The sequence below is a fragment of the Sminthopsis crassicaudata genome, chromosome 1 (genome assembly GCF_048593235.1).
Source record: "Sminthopsis crassicaudata isolate SCR6 chromosome 1, ASM4859323v1, whole genome shotgun sequence".
Lineage (NCBI taxonomy): Eukaryota > Metazoa > Chordata > Mammalia > Dasyuromorphia > Dasyuridae > Sminthopsis > Sminthopsis crassicaudata.
Genome location: NC_133617.1, coordinates 427290905 through 427307588, shown reverse-complemented (window position 1 = coordinate 427307588; position 16684 = coordinate 427290905). Strand labels below are relative to the sequence as shown.

General features: G+C 35.4%; 1 pseudogene; it reads left to right on the top strand.

Moving 5' to 3' along the window:
- Positions 1-13736: 13736 nt before the first annotated feature.
- LOC141550148 (actin-related protein 3 pseudogene) lies at positions 13737-15543 on the top strand (annotated as a pseudogene).
- The last annotated feature ends 1141 nt before the right edge of the window (positions 15544-16684 follow it).

Sequence of the window (16684 nt, the reverse complement as noted above, 5' to 3'; positions counted from 1 at the left end):
CTCTGGGACACATTTATTCTACCACTATTGGACAACCAATTCAATTCAACAATCATCTTCAAAACCTACGATATGCCAAACATTATTACTTAGTTCTGGGAATTCAAAGACAAAAAGAAATACTTCTTGTCTTCAAGGAGCTTACTTTCTACTGGAAGGGGTATGTAGAACATGCACATAGATAAGTAAAAATGAAGCTGGAGGGAAGCCAAACAAGTGGAGTACAGGAGAGGGATCCTGGGAGGTCTTTGATGAGAGGAATGGCTCCTGAGCTCAATCTCAAAGCTAGGTATAGATTGCAAAATTTGGAGATGAGATGAGACTAAATACTAGGTATAAGAGAAGGACCTGAGCACAGTCAGTCAACAAGCATTTAGGAAATGGAGTACTCTGTGGGGGGACCAGCAAGTCACTGGATCATAAGCTACATGGAGGGAAATAATATATAAGAAGACTAAAATAGGAAGGGCCTAGGTTATACAGGTTTTTTAACAAAGCCAAAACAGGATTTCCCAGTTGGTCCTGGATGTAAGAGTATATTTAACAGGCAAGTGACAAGGTCAGAATACTTTATACTATATACTTTAGGAAGACCTCTGACAGTATAGGGTACTATTGTTTCCCCTGTACTCTCTTTCACTACTTATGTTATCTATGGAACTTTGCAAGGACTTATTTTATTCTTTCTTTCTGGGCAAACTCATTTAATCAAATCTCCCTCTTGTCTTTCCATCCCAATACCCAGACCCAGTGCATAAAGTCTCTCCATTACCAAACAACAGAGGCTTGTTTTCTGACACTGTTAAACAGATCTACAGAAACCAAAGGTACTTCTATTGGCCTGAAGATCCCAATAAATAGCTGCTGCCCCTTTCCATGTCAATCCCAGGGCATCCCCATCTTCAGACATTAAGATTTTGGGTAAATCCTTCTCCTTGTCTACTTGACATTAGAACTAGAGGGAAATGCGTCAGTCTTTGAAATACTAGTAGCTAAAAAAAACCTTAAAATTTTAAGTCCATCTACAATCTGGTTCTAACATAACTTTCTCTCCTCATTCTACTTTATTCTCCTTTATACAAATTTTATTCTAGCCAAATTTTGTTCTAGTCTATTATTTATACCCCACAAATTTAGCATTCCATCTCCTTTCTCCACATATTCAGAAAGCCTAGAATATACAATCTTCTCAATTTTGTCATTCCTTCAAGGCTATGTAATCTTCCTTGAGCTTTCCCTCCCTCCTGATCCTAGTTGTTTGCATCATCCCTCATCAAAATTATTTTTATATAACTATTTGTTTACTGTAAGTAAATTTAAAAAGTACAATTTGAGGATAAATACCACTCTACTTTGGTCTTTTTATGTTAGTAAATGACATAGGGTCTTGCTTATAGTGGACACATAAAGTTTTTTTCTCTTTTTTATTAATTTTATAATTATAACATTTTTTACAACATTATCCCTTGTACTCCCTTCTGTTCCAAATTTTCCCCTACTTCCCTCCATCCCCTCCCCTAGATGGCAGGCATTCCCACACATATTAAATATCTTATAGTATATCCTAGGTACAATATATATGTGCAGAACCAAATTTTGTTGTTGTTGTTGTTGTTGCAAAAGAATTGGATTCGGAAGGTAAAAAATAACCTGGGAAGAAAAACAAAAAAAAAAATGCTCACAGTTTACACTCATTTCCCACTGTTCTTTTTCTGGGTATAGCTGATTCATCCATCATTGATCAATTGGAATTGGATTAGCTCTTCTCTATGTTGAAGATATCCACTTCCATCAGAATAGATCCTCATACAGTATCATTGTTGAAGTGTATAATGATCTCCTAGTTCTGCTCGTTTCACTCAGCATCAGTTGATGTAAGTCTCTCCAAGCCTCTCTGTATTCCTCCTGTTGGTCATTTCTTAGAGAAAAATAATATTTCATAACATTCATATACCATAATTTACCCAACCATTCTACAATTGATTGGCATCCGTTCATTTTCCAGTTTCTAGCCACTACAAAAAGGGCTGCCACTAACATTTTGGCACATACAGGTCCCTTTCCCTTCTTTAGCATTTCTTTGAGATATAGCCCAGTAGTAGCACTACTGGATCAAAGGGTATGCACATTTTGATAACTTTTTGGGCATAATTCCAGATTGCTCTCCAGAATGGTTGGATTCTTTCACAACTCCACCAACAATTCATCAGTGTCTCAGTTTTTCCACACCCCCTCCAACATTCATCATTATTTTTTCCTGTCATCTTAGCCAATCTGAAAAGTATGTAGTGGTATCTCAGAGTTGTCTTAATTTGCATTTCTCTGATCAATAATGATTTGGAACACTCTTTCATATGAGTGGAAATAGTTTCAATTTCATCATCTGAAAATTGTTTGTTCATATCATTTGGCCATTTATCAATTGGAGAATGGCTTGATTTCTTATAAATTAAAGTCAATTCTCTGTATATTTTGGAGATGAGGCCTTTATCAGAACCCTTAACTATAAAAATGTTTTCCCAATTTGTTACTTCCCTTATAATCTTGGTTGCATTAATTTTGTTTGTGCAAAAGCTTTTTAATTTGATGTAATCAAAATTTTCTATTTTGTGATCAATAATGATCTCTAGTTCTCCTTTGGACACAAATTCCCTCATTCTCCACAAGTCTGAGAGGTAAACTATCCTATGTTCCTCTAATTTATTTATAATCTTGTTCTTTATGCCTAAATTATGGCCCATTTTGATCTTTCTTAGTATGTGGTGTTAAGTGTGGGTCCATGCCTAGTTTCTGTCATACTAATTTCCAATTTTCCCAGTAGTTTTCATCTAATAATGAATTCTTATCCCAGAAGTTGGGATCTTTGGGTTTATCAAACACTAGATTGCTATTTTTATTCACTATCTTGTCTTGTGAACTTAACCTATTCCACTGATCAACTAGTCTATTTCTTAGCCAATACCAAATGGTTTTGGTGACTGCTGCTTTATGACATAGTTCTAGATCAGGTACAGCTAGGCCACCTTCATTTGATTTTTTTTTTTATTACTTCCCTTGAAATTCTTGACCTTTGGTTCTTCCATATGAATTTGTTTGTTATTTTTTCTAGGTCATTAAAATATTTCTTGGGAGTCTGATTGGTATAGCACTAAATAAATAGATTAGTTTAGGGAGTATTGTCATCTTAATTATATTCTCTTGGCCTATCCAAGAGCACTCAATGTCTTTCCAATTATTTAAATCTGACTTTATTTTTGTGGCAAGTGTTTCATAATTTTGCTCATATAATTCCTGACTTTCCTTTGGTAGATATATTCCCAAATATTTTATACTATCGATCATTATTTTGAATGGAATTTCTCTTTGTATCTCTTGCTCTTGGATTGTGTTGGTAATGTATAAAAATGCTGAGGATTTATGTGGATTTATTTTGTATCCTGCAATTTTGCTAAAGTTCTGAATTATTTCTAATAGCTCTTTAGCAGAGTCTTTGGGGTTCTCTAAGTATACCATCATGTCATCTGCAAAGAGTGATAGTTTGATTTCCTCATTACCTACTCTAATTCCTTGAATCTCTTTCTCAGCTCTTATTGCCGAGGCTAGCTTTTCTAGTACAATGTTGAATAGTAATGGTGATAGTGGTCAACCTTGTTTCACTCCTGATCTTACTGGGAAAGGTTCCAGTTTATCACCATTACATATGATGTTTACTTACGGTTTTAAATATATGCTCCTTATTATTTTAAGGAATAGTCCATTTATTCCTATACTCTCAAGTGTTTTTAGTAGGAATGGATGTTGGATTTTGTCAAATGCTTTTTTTGCATCTATTGAGATGATCATATGGTTTTTGTTAATTTGGTTATTGATATAGTCGATTATGCTAATAGTTTTCCTAATATTGAACCAGCCCTGCATTCCTGATATAAATCCCACTTGGTCATGGTGTATTATCCTGGGGATGATTTTCTGAAGTCTTTTTGCTAATATTTTATTTAAGATTTTAGCATCAATATTCATTAGGGAGATTGGTCTATAATTTTCTTTCTCAGTTTTCAGCATACCTGGTTTAGGTATCAGTACCATGTCTGTGGTATAAAAGGAATTTGGTAGGACTCCTTCAATCACTATTTTTTCAAACAGTTTACATAGCATTGGAGTTAGTTGTTCTTTGAATGTTTGGTAGAATTCACATGTAAATCCATCTGGTCCTGGGGATTTTTTCTTAGGGAGTTGGTTAATAGCTTGTTCTATTTCTTTTTCTGAAATGGGACAATTTAGACTATATATTTCTTCCTCTGTTAATCTGGGCAAGCTATATTTTTGAAGGTATTCTTCCGTTTCATTTAAGTTATTTAATTTATTGGCGTAAAGTTGAGCAAAGTAGCTCCTAACTATTGTTCTAATTTCCTCTTTATTAGTGGTGAGTTCTCCCTTTTCATTTTCAAGACTAACAATTTGATTTTGCTCTTTCTTTTTTTTTAATCAGGTTTACTAAGTGTTTGTCTATTTTGTTGGTTTTTTTCATAGAACCAACTCTTAGTTTTATTAAGTAATTCAATAGTTTTTTTTACTTTCAATTTTATTAATCTCACCTTTTATTTTTAGAATTTCAAGTTTCGTGTTTGTCTGGGAGGGTTTAATTTGTTCCTTTTCTAGCAATTTTAGTTGTAAGCCCAATTCGTTGACCCTCTCTTTCTCTATTTTATGCAAGTAGGCTTCTAAAGATATAAAACTTCCCATTATTACTGCTTTGGCTGTATCCCACACATTTTGGTATGATGTCTCATTATTGTCATTTTCTTGTGTGAAGTTATTAATTATGTCTATGATTTGCTGTTTTACCCAATCATTCTTTAGTATAAGATTATTTAGTTTCCAATTATTTTTTGGTCTATTTCCCCTGGCTTTTTATTAAATGTAATTTTAATTGCATTGTGGTCTGAAAAGGATGCATTTACTATTTCTGCCTTACTGCATTTGATTTTGAGGATTTTATGTCCTAGTATATGATCAGTTTTTGTATAGGTTCCATGAACTGCTGAGAAGAAAGTATACTCCTTTCTGTTTCCATTTAGCTTTCGCCAAAGATCTATCATATCAAACTTTTCTAATATTCTATTTACCTCTTTGACTTCTTTCTTATTTATTTTGTGGTTTGATTTATCTAATTCTGAGAGTGCAAGGTTGAGATCTCCCACTATTATAGTTTTGCTGTCTATTTCTTTTTGCAGCTTTCTTAATTTCTCTTTTAATATTTTAAATGCTGCACCACTTGGTGAGTATATGTTTAATATTGATACTGCTTCATTATCTATGCTACCCTTTAGCAGGATATAATGCCCTTCCTTATCTCTTTTAATTAGATAAATTTTTGTTTTTGCTTGATCTGAGATGAGGATGGCTACCCCTGATTTTTTGGCTTCACCTGAAGTATAGTAGATTCTGCTCCACCCTTTTACTTTTATTTTGAATGTATCACCCTGTTTCAGGTGTGTTTCCTATAAACAACATATAGTAGGATTCTGGATTTTAATCCAGTCTGGTAACTGCTTCCTCTTTATGAGGGAGTTTACCCCATTCACATTTATGGTTAGAATGACTAATTCTATATTTCTTGCCATCCTGTTAACCCTTGCTTATGCTTTTCTCCTTTCCTTCCCTCTTACCCCCCTACCCAGTATTAAACTTGTGAATACCACTTGCTTTTCACAGCCTTCCCTTTTTAGTATCCCTCCCCCACCTTAAAGTTCCTCCCCTTATTTTATCCCTTTTCCTCACAATTTCTGTATTCCCTTCCCCTTAGCTTACTCCTTCCCTCTCACTTTTCAGTGAAGTGGAAGAAGTTTCACCATAAATCAAATATGTCTATTGATACACACTATATTCATCCCCCTCCTTTCTTTCTCTCAGATATAATAGGTTATCTTTGTCTCTTCATGAGATGTAGTACTATCACTTTACCTTTTTTATGAGATAATTTCCTTTTCACCTCTAGTTTCTAGGACATATTATACACGTGTTCTTTATATATCTTTATGGCAGAAATATAGTTCTTAAGATTTCTTTTTACCTTTTTAGAAATCTCTTGAGTTCTGTATTTGAAGATCAAACATTTTGCGTAGATCTGGTTTTTTTCATCAATAATAGATAGAATTCATTTATTTCATTAAATGTCCATCTTCTTCCCTAGAAAATAATGCTCATTTTTGCTGGGTAAGTTATTCTTGGCTGCATACCACATTCCTTAGCCTTTTGGAATATCATATTCCAGGCCCTTCGTTCTTTTAATGTGGATGCTGCTAGATCCTGGGTTATCCTTATTGTGGCTCCTCCATATCTGAATTGCTTTTTTCTAGCAGCTTCCAGTATTTTTTTCCTTCGTCTAATGGTTCTTGAACTTGGCCACTATATTTCTTGGAGTTTTGATTTTAGGGTCCCTTTCTGTAGGTGATCGATGAATTTTTTCAATGTCTATTTTACCCTCTGTCTCCAAAACATCTGGGCAGTTCTCTTTGATATTTTCCTGGAAAGTAGTGTCCAGGCTCTTTTTTTCCTCACATTTTTCAGGGAGTCTGATTATTCTCAAATTGTCTTTTCTGGATTTGTTTTCCAGGTCTGTTGTCTTTCCAATAAGGTACTTGACATTCTTTTCAATTGTTTAGTTTTTCTGGTTTTGCTTGATTACTTCTTGGTTTCTCTTTGAGTCATTCATTTGTACTTGTACCATTCTAATTTTCAATGATGTATTTTCTTCACTCACTTTTAAAAATATATTTTTGTAATTGTCCAATTGAGTTTTTATCTTCTAAGGAATTTTTTTCCATTTCATCTATTTTGTTTTTTAGAGAGCTGTTTTTCTTTTCCCAGCTCACTAATCCTGTTTTCCTTGGAGTTGTTTACCTTTTCTAATTCACTAATTTTATTTCTCAATGATTTGATCTCTTTATCCACTCTGGATAACTTCTCCAGGCTCTCTTGCCAAGCTTCCCTTTTCTTTTCCCATTTCTCTTCTAGCTCTCTTGTGAGAGCCTTTTTGATTTCCTCTATGAGATTCTTTTATATTGAGGAGCAGATCATATCCCCCTTTGGGGATTCCTCTGGAGACAATCTGCTTTTAGTCTCCTCAGGGTTTGAAGTCTGCTCTCTATCCATACAGAAGCTGTCAATGGTTAGAGCCCTTTTGAATTTTTTGTTCATTTTGTCAGAGCAGGACTCAAAGAAAACAAATTGACAAGAGAAACAATTGGTCTGTTTCTGGGAGGGAATTGAGGCTGGATGGTGTTACCGGGCTTCCTCTACAGACTGCGGGAGACAGCAGCGAGGCACTAACAGGATAGCAATGGCTGTGCTGCGTCTGCTCTCTGAGGCTCTAAGAACACACTGAGTCACTTTGGGTGGGGGTGGGGATGACCTGCCCTGAGAGACACTAGCTTTCCAGGGTTTTATTCTTTACCTCCAGTGTTTACACTTTTTCTGCTGCTCCTGGCTTGCTGCCAAGAGGGAACATCCATAGAACCGGAAGAGATCGCACCCCTCCTCCCTCTGGTCTGGGCTGTGTGAGCTGCCTGTCTCGCTCTGGCTGCCTGCCCTCGGTCTGCACCCAGTCTGTTCAACACTCCCCCAAGCAAACACAGACCTTCTCTGGCGAATTTCAAGGACATCTTCTGTTGGTGGTGATTATTTGTGGGTTTCTTTTCCAGTCAAGCATTAATTTCGAGGTTTGTCATGAAGTAAGTCCTGAGAGAAAATGTGGAGCTCAAGCAGCTGTCTACCTCCACACAGCCATCTTGGCTGGAAATCCCACACATAAAGTTTGATGAATAATTATTCATTCATTATATTCATCTATTCATGTAATAGTTACCAAGCTAATGCTATTTTTTGAGGAAATATTTTTTATGGAACTTACCCCTTCATGTCAGGAATTTCTAATCTTTATGTCTATAATTAGGGTGAAGGAAATTAAATTTTTTTTCTCATAACAAAAATATATGCCATATAGATAAGTGGGATGGGGTGAGGGTGGGGAGAGGACAAGTCACAAAGTCAAAGAAGCCAAACAATGTGTCACTCTTTGAAAAGGTTGGGTATCTTTCCCTACAGAGAGTTAATCTAATATGCATGACAAAGTTCCCAGCAAAGGAGAATAACCACTGGATTAGAGGTTAAGTATAAACTCTGACATTTTTGCTATGTGTATGACCTTACTGAATCTCTCAGAATCTCTGTTTTCTAATTTCTAATGAAAAGGTATTGGAGTAGATGATCTATCAGGTCCCTCTCAGATCTAAATGTATGATCTGTTGTTTTCTGGATAGAAATGGAATGTGTGAATGTGTGGCAAGTACTATGGACACATGAATGAAAGAATGAATAAATGAAAAGCATTTATTAAGAACTTGCTATGTGTAAAGCATTGTGATACTTTGTAGAGACACAAATAGAAAAATAAAACAGACCTCGTTCTCAAGGAATTTAGAGGCTTATAGAACATGACAACATATACAGGAGGTTTCAGCTGAACCCTAAGATTCCTTAGGGTAAAATGGTGAATCAGATACTGATGCATCTTTTTTGAATGTTAATTCAATTCATAGAGTCATACCCGTTTGTGATGATGAACTATTTGACAGTACCAATCACTTAGGTAGCTAAAGCTTTCCTTTTGGGATCTTTGGGATCTAGTTATTACTGAAGAGGTGGAGACTGTAGCATCTGCAGAGTCAATTGTCAGGTCAGATAGCTCCCTAAAATTATGGGGAAGCACTCTAACCAAACAGTAATTAAGATATGTTTTCAAAGTGACTGGCAAAAATAAAATAACAAATAAATCTGCATTGCAGGATTTTTTGATTTTCCTGGTAAATGCTGACTCCTCTCTTCAGCCAGACTGGACATGTTAACTTTCAATTCAAGTGGCTATTTGGTTGTTCCCCAAAGAAAATCAGAGGAAAAAAAAGATGAGAGTAATGGAGGAAAGAAAAGGTGACTTCTAGATTCTGGTCTTAAATAAATTCATATCACAGTCTATCACACTGGGTGGGGAAGTTTGTGGCCAACCAAAAAGAAATAGGACTTGCTTAAGCTCTGAAAATTGACAAATGTTCTCAGAGAATAAAATGAGAGCAGAAATCCATACTGAGCTTTGTAAAGGAGAACCAGAGGAAAGCATAATTTGAAAAGACATGTCAGGAGCACCAAACTCTTATGGGAAGTGCCAAAGATGACACAGCAAAAAAGATAAAGACTCAGGAATAAGCCAAAGTGTGTTCCTCTCCCTCTTTCTATAAATATATACACACATCCATATCTACACATATGTAGATACATGTATTATGCATATGTATTGTAGACATACACTTGTATGCATATACACATGCATGTATAGGCACATAGCAAGTATGGTGCTGTATGTGTGTGTGCATATACATGCAAATACGCATATGTGTATATTAACAAAGTAAAGAAAAGGAAAGAAAGATTTTAGATAGTTAGCTTAGGAAAGACATAAGGATTGAGACAACCATACCAAAATAAGGTCAAAATGGACACATGATTTGGGCATAAAGGATGATCTCATAAACAAATAGGAAAACAAGGGATAATTTATCTATCAGATCTTGGAACAAGGGAGAAATTTATGACCAAAGAAGAATTAGCGAACAAAAGGTAAACTGGACAACTTTGATTACATTAAACTAAAAAGTTTTGCAAAAACGAAATCAACAGAAACAAGATTAAAAGAGAAGTGTAAAACTGGGGGGGGGGGGCGGAAATCTTTACAGCCAGTATTTCTGATAAAGGTCTTATTTCTAAAACATATAAGGAACTGTGTCAAATTTATAAGAATACAAGTCATTCCCCAGTTGAAAAATGGTCAAAGGATATGAATAATTTTCAGATGATGAAATTAAAGCCATCTATAATTATGTGAAAAATGTTCTAATCACAATTGATTTGAGAAATGCAAATTAAAACAACTCTGAGATACCACCTCACAACTCTCAGATTGACTAAGATAACCAAAAATAATAAAGTTGGAGGGGATGTGGGAAAATTGAGAACTAATGCACTGTTAGTGGAGTTGTGAAATGATCCAACCATTCTGGAGAGCAAGCTGGACCATGCCCTAAGGATTATAAAATTGTTCATATCCTTTGACCCAGCAGCACCATTACTGGGTCTGTATCCCAAGGAGATTGATCACAAAAGAGGGAAAAGGACCCATATGTGCAAAAATGTTTGTAGAAGCTCTTTTTGTAGTAGCAAAGAATTGGAAAATGAGAAAATGTCCATTAATTGGGAAATGGTTGAGTAAGTTGTGGTTTATAAAGATAATGGAATATTACTGATCTATAAAAAAATGATGAACAAGCTGATTTTAGAAAGATCTGGTAATATTTACATGAACTGATGCTGAGTGACACAAGCAGAACCAGGAATACAATGTGTACAGTAATAACAAGATTGTGCAATGATCAACTATGTAAGACTTGGTTCTTCTCAGTGGTTCTGTAATTCAAAGCAATCCTAATAGACATTGGACAGAAAATGGCATCTGTATCCAGAAAACAAACAAACAAACAAACAAACAAACTATAGAGATTGACTGTAAATCAACATAAGCTATGTTCAGTTCTTTAAAGTGGTTTTCCCCCTTTTTGTTCTGATTTTTCTGCCAACATTATTCATAAAACAAGGTATGTTAAAATAAACAAATTAAAAAAAAAGAATTGAGACAAACCCCCAGTGAACAATTTTAATGTAGCTCTCCTTTGAAGGACTCAATTTATGCATTACAGGGACCTATTATTAGAAAAAAGGAACTAGACAGTTTAGTTTGTTGAGATCTAACAATGGTTTAACATTTCTCTTCAGAATTTTAGCCATAATACCATACATAAGTACCATAATAATTTGTATTCATATTTTAAAGATAAGGAATCAGAGGTTAAGTGACTTGTCCAAGACCCTATTGATATATGGGAAAGGATGGGAGCATATGATAATACCCTCACAATGCCCCTAACAAAGGCATTAAGGATCAGAGTCAGAATTCAAAACCTAAAAGTTTCCAGATTTCAGATACAACACTCTTTCCACTATGTGACTAAGTCTTAAAAGAATAGTAGTAGGGCTTTTAATCAGGGAACCTGTGTCCATTCCCCTTTGGAAATATTCAGCAAACCTATTAAGCATTTCCTCTTGTTTGTAGAAGTACCTGGCATTCCCCCCCATTTCAGCTCTGGAGAACACAATGTCAGATGACACAGCACTTAATCACATATGAAGTCCCCCAAAGTGGAAAATTTCACAGTGATTTATTTTTTTTCCAGATGTAAATATATAGCAATAATGCAGTTATAAAACTGGTATTGTATTAAGCCATAAATTATATTTGACATGTAATAATGTTGAATTACTGTGGAAGTATATCAACTTCTAGTGGAGTTGCCAGCAAACAATCAGATCTATTTACACCAGCTCCATTGTTTGCTGTGAAGTGGGGGGGGGGAGAAGTTCTGAGATCTCTTGTTGCTGGGATTGAAATGCCACAGGCACTAGTTAGGCCAAGACTATGGAGAAGCCAAGGCCAGGGGTGAGTTGGAGTGCCCCAGAACTCTGGTTAAGTGGATAATTCCCAGGCTAAGGGACTAGGAAGCATTTTTCAACCCTGAAAAAATAATGGGTTCAGAGAAGAGGGCAAAGGCTTAGCTGCCCTTTCCCCTTTGTCAGGGCTTTGTTCAGAGAAAATTGTAATGTCGATAAATCTGAGGTATGATTGATTTCATCTGGTGGCCCAAATCAGGGGTGGTCAACCCAGCTGTGTAGCTCATGAACTGACCAGGGAATGGGAGAAAAACCAGCCCAGTTTGGGATAGAAAAATTTTATAATTGAACTGTTGAAGGAATTTTGATAAATAGTCAAGCTGAAGTCAGTGAATGAATAAATCAAGTCCATAGCTGGGAGATTGCCTCATAAGGAACCAGACCAGGAATGTAAATCCCAGTCTTTGTTGGTGGTTTGGGAGTTGGTATGGGTCAGTGAAGAAATAGGCTTTTTACCTGGGCTCATTCTTGTGAAACATGCAGAATATTAATTACTCCAGCAAACTTAATGATCATTCAGTTGTTTTAAAACAGAAACAATGGCCATGTTGTTTAAGAGAGAGAAGATGGATAGCTGCTTTCTATAACCAAAAGTAAACATTTTCTGTCCAAACCTAGCAACAAATGATTCATTTTTTGATTGAGAAGGAACCAACTCAGTTGCCAAAATCTTTGCATAAATTCAGTAGCAATCTTTGGAGACTCAAAAGATGAAATACATTTCTGCTTTTAATTTTTTTCCCTCTTTACCAAGGAGACTTTCTTTTGAGATCTTTCTAAAATACTTCACAGGTACTTTCACCTCTGAGTTATATCATACTATATTGCATAGCTGTGTATCTCTCTGTAAAGTTAGTTAAATTGATATATCACCTTTGGCTATACCTAAGGACTAGTACAAAACTTCATTCTTCTATAATTTACTTTTCCATACAAAAAACTACAACAAAAGGTATTAATAGTGGGATTGGGGATAGCCTTTACTATTCATGGATAAGTATTTACAAATCTACCCAGTCAAATAAAATTATGGTAATTAGGCAGTCTACAAGAAGCAAGAATTTTTAATCTTCAATGGAGTAAAAATTATCACATAAGTGATCGTTTTATTACTTTTTACTAAAAAAATTAATATTAAAACCCAAACATTTTTTAAAAAGAAGCAGGGTAGTGAAAAGAATGTTCAAAGGCCGATACAAAAGTATCAGAGGGTAGTGTTGAGACTTTACAAAAAATCAAAATGTAACATATATATGGCTTTTGTTGCATGTGATTTGGTGACATTTCAGTGCAAGGGTTAGTCCCATAATACATTTGGATGGCACACATTGAGAAAGCAAGGTGGACATTATAACTGGTAGCAGGACCAGAGTGAGAATATGGTTAAAAATGGTGGAGGGAGGTGAGATAAAGAGGAGAGGATAAGGGATAGTAATATTTATTCAAAAATTTAAAAAAAAATAAAGGAGAGAGTATCAGTAATGCATTTTAAAACACAGAAGAAATTGGAAGGGAGATGGGAAGAGGACAAATAGGCAGGGCAATGTTGAAACTATTAGTTCAATTAAATTTATATTAAAATTATTGATAATAGATTCATAATGTCATTTGCAATTCTTTTCTCTAGGCTTCTGTTTATATGGAAATGTTAATGTTTCTTGATGATTTTCTACTTCATGATATCTATCTATCTATCTATCTATCTATCTATCTATCTATCTATCTATCTATCTGGAGATAGAAAATTTTTGAGACCTAATCTTCTATAAGTATGAATCTACTCCTGTCTACTACTAATAAAGGAAAAGTACAACATGTGGCCTGATTTGTTAAAAAGGGATGAGGGAGAAAAGAGAAGAAAAAGGAGACAGAAACAAAGGGAAAAAGAACTGAAGAGACAGAGTTGATGTGAGGGGGTAGAGTCATAGACAAAGGGAGACACAAAGACAGAGAGAAACAGGGAGTAAGAGAGAATCTCACACACATACACCGACAGAGAAAAAGAAATAGAAAGTCAAAGAGAGACAGAAAGACATAGAGACAAAAAATAATTTTAAAAGAGACAATAAAGAAGATAAAGGGCTGGTAAGAAAAGGCAGCTTTAAAAATACTAATGTGGGGAGCGCGAGGCCGGCTCGGCTGTGGATGATTAGATAGCCCCCGCCGCCAGCCCCCCGTCCTCCCCGCATCCAACACGGACCCGACGGCGGCGGCGGCTGCAGCGAGAGGAGGAGGAGGCGGAAGATGGCGGGACGGCTGCCGGCCTGTGTGGTGGACTGTGGCACCGGGTATACAAAACTTGGATATGCTGGAAATACAGAACCACAGTTTATCATCCCTTCATGTATTGCTATCAAGGAGTCTGCAAAAGTAGGAGATCAAGCACAAAGGAGGGTGATGAAGGGTGTTGATGATCTAGACTTCTTTATTGGGGATGAAGCAATAGAAAAGCCAACTTATGCAACAAAGTGGCCAATCCGTCATGGTATAGTTGAAGATTGGGACTTGATGGAGAGATTTATGGAACAAGTGATCTTTAAATACCTACGCGCAGAACCTGAAAATCATTATTTTCTTTTGACTGAACCTCCACTAAATACACCAGAAAACAGGGAATATACGGCTGAAATTATGTTTGAATCCTTTAATGTACCAGGCCTATACATAGCTGTACAGGCTGTCCTTGCCTTAGGCTGCATCTTGGACATCAAGACAGGTAGGAGAGCGGACTCTGACTGGTACAGTTATAGACAGTGGAGATGGTGTCACTCATGTCATTCCTGTGGCTGAAGGGTATGTTATTGGCAGCTGTATCAAGCACATTCCAATTGCTGGGAGAGATATAACATATTTTATTCAGCAGTTATTGAGAGAACGAGAAGTAGGAATTCCTCCTGAACAATCTCTGGAAACAGCTAAGGCAGTGAAGGAACGTTATAGTTATGTCTGCCCAGATTTAGTCAAAGAATTTAACAAGTATGATACAGATGGGTCAAAATGGATTAAACAGTATACTGGAATCAATGCAATCTCAAAAAAAGAATTTTCTATTGATGTTGGTTATGAACGGTTTCTGGGTCCAGAAATCTTCTTTCACCCAGAGTTTGCTAATCCAGATTTCACACAGCCTATCTCAGAAGTAGTAGATGAGGTAATACAGAATTGTCCCATTGATGTCAGACGTCCTCTCTACAAGAATATTGTACTCTCTGGGGGTTCAACCATGTTCAGGGATTTTGGACGTCGACTACAACGAGATTTGAAAAGAACTGTTGATGCAAGACTGAAACTAAGTGAAGAATTAAGTGGTGGTAGACTGAAGCCTAAACCTATTGATGTGCAAGTCATTACACACCACATGCAGCGATATGCAGTATGGTTTGGGGGATCAATGCTAGCTTCCACACCTGAGTTCTACCAAGTATGCCACACCAAAAAGGATTATGAAGAAATTGGACCTAGTATTTGCCGCCACAACCCAGTGTTTGGGGTTATGTCTTAAAATTGACTTCATAGTTATAACAGTTAGGGAAGTGGGGAAGAGCTCATCTTTCTGATTTACCTGTTTTGTCTGGATGGCTGGCTGATAATAAGATAGCAAACTGACTTGACAAGAAAAAGACCAAACATAATTCAACAGGAATATTTTAATTAATGTATCAACAAACGAATGTAGAAGAAAGCCAAAATGATTAAAAGTGTTTTCCTTTAGATAATATTTGAATCTGTGTGTAACAAAAAGAAGTGGGTTTTAGTTCTTTCTGTGACCAGATATTTTGTACATTAATGGATTATCCAAGATTTGATGGAATTTAATGGTATGTAGACAGCTCTATAATGCTTGAATTGTACACGCCAAAGTGTACAATGCAAGAGCTTGTTTATATTTCATACTTTTTTATACTTTGAGGAAAAAATGTCAAAGAAAAACTGTTGTATTTGAGGAAAAGAGAGACCAACTCTAAAGTAAATTGAAAAAAAAAAGCCTCATGATACTTGCTTACACACTCATGTTATCCTAGTTATTAAAATTTTCAACCATCCAAAAAAAAAATACTAATGTGAATACTCCTCCGTGGTACAGATTGCAACCTATTCATACCATCTCATCTTTTATAAATGTTTCACATGATTTCATGTTAAATCTTTAAAGGTAGTCCAAAGTTGATACAATATGCAGGGGTCTTCCCTTATATCTCTGAACATTATGTAAATATGCATGGAGCATTTGAACAATTTATTTTTTAGTCCTAGTTCTCTCTAGATAAGTGGATCACTGAAATACTATATAACTTTGTTTATATATTTTTAAATCTATTATTATTATTATTATTATTATTATTATTATTATTATTATTATTTGCTCTGCTATTGGGTTAACTGATAATGTGCTGGAAGGAATAAAATCATCTCCAAAGCATTAAATGTGTGGGTCAGGCAAAAGAGACGTATGGTGGCAACAAATAGGCTGCAGCTGATGACTGCCATATTGCATATCAGAAAAATGTTGTTAAGATACATCTTTGTCTATGGGGAATGTTTGGGGTTATTTCCAAAATGGAATCCAGCCCCATTCTCTTTTTTCTTAATTTTAAGTAACATTTTTATTTTATTTTCTACCTATAGTATTTATCCAAGACACTGCTTATGTAATCTATGGATTGTATTTTTAAATGCATATCATAATCTAGACAATGCCAAGTCAAGAATCATTTATTAAGTATTTATCATGTTCCAAACTCTTGTGTTAAGAACTAGATGATACTCATTCTTTATTGACTATTTTTTTCTAAGCAGAGTAGGGTTTGTATCCATTCTACCTTTTAGTCAGGTGTGTAATTATGAAAATGTGATATGCTGTGGTATATCCTTTAAAATACTATTCTTTTTAAAAATTTAATATTTTTTTCAATTACATGTAAAATAATTTTAACATTGCTTTTTTTTGTTTGTTTGTTTTTGTTTTGTTTTTTTTCCCTTCATTTTGAGTTCCAAATTCTCTCTTTTCCTTCCCTTTTTTGAGCAATTTGACCAAGGTTATACATGTATAGTCATGTGAAACATATTTCCA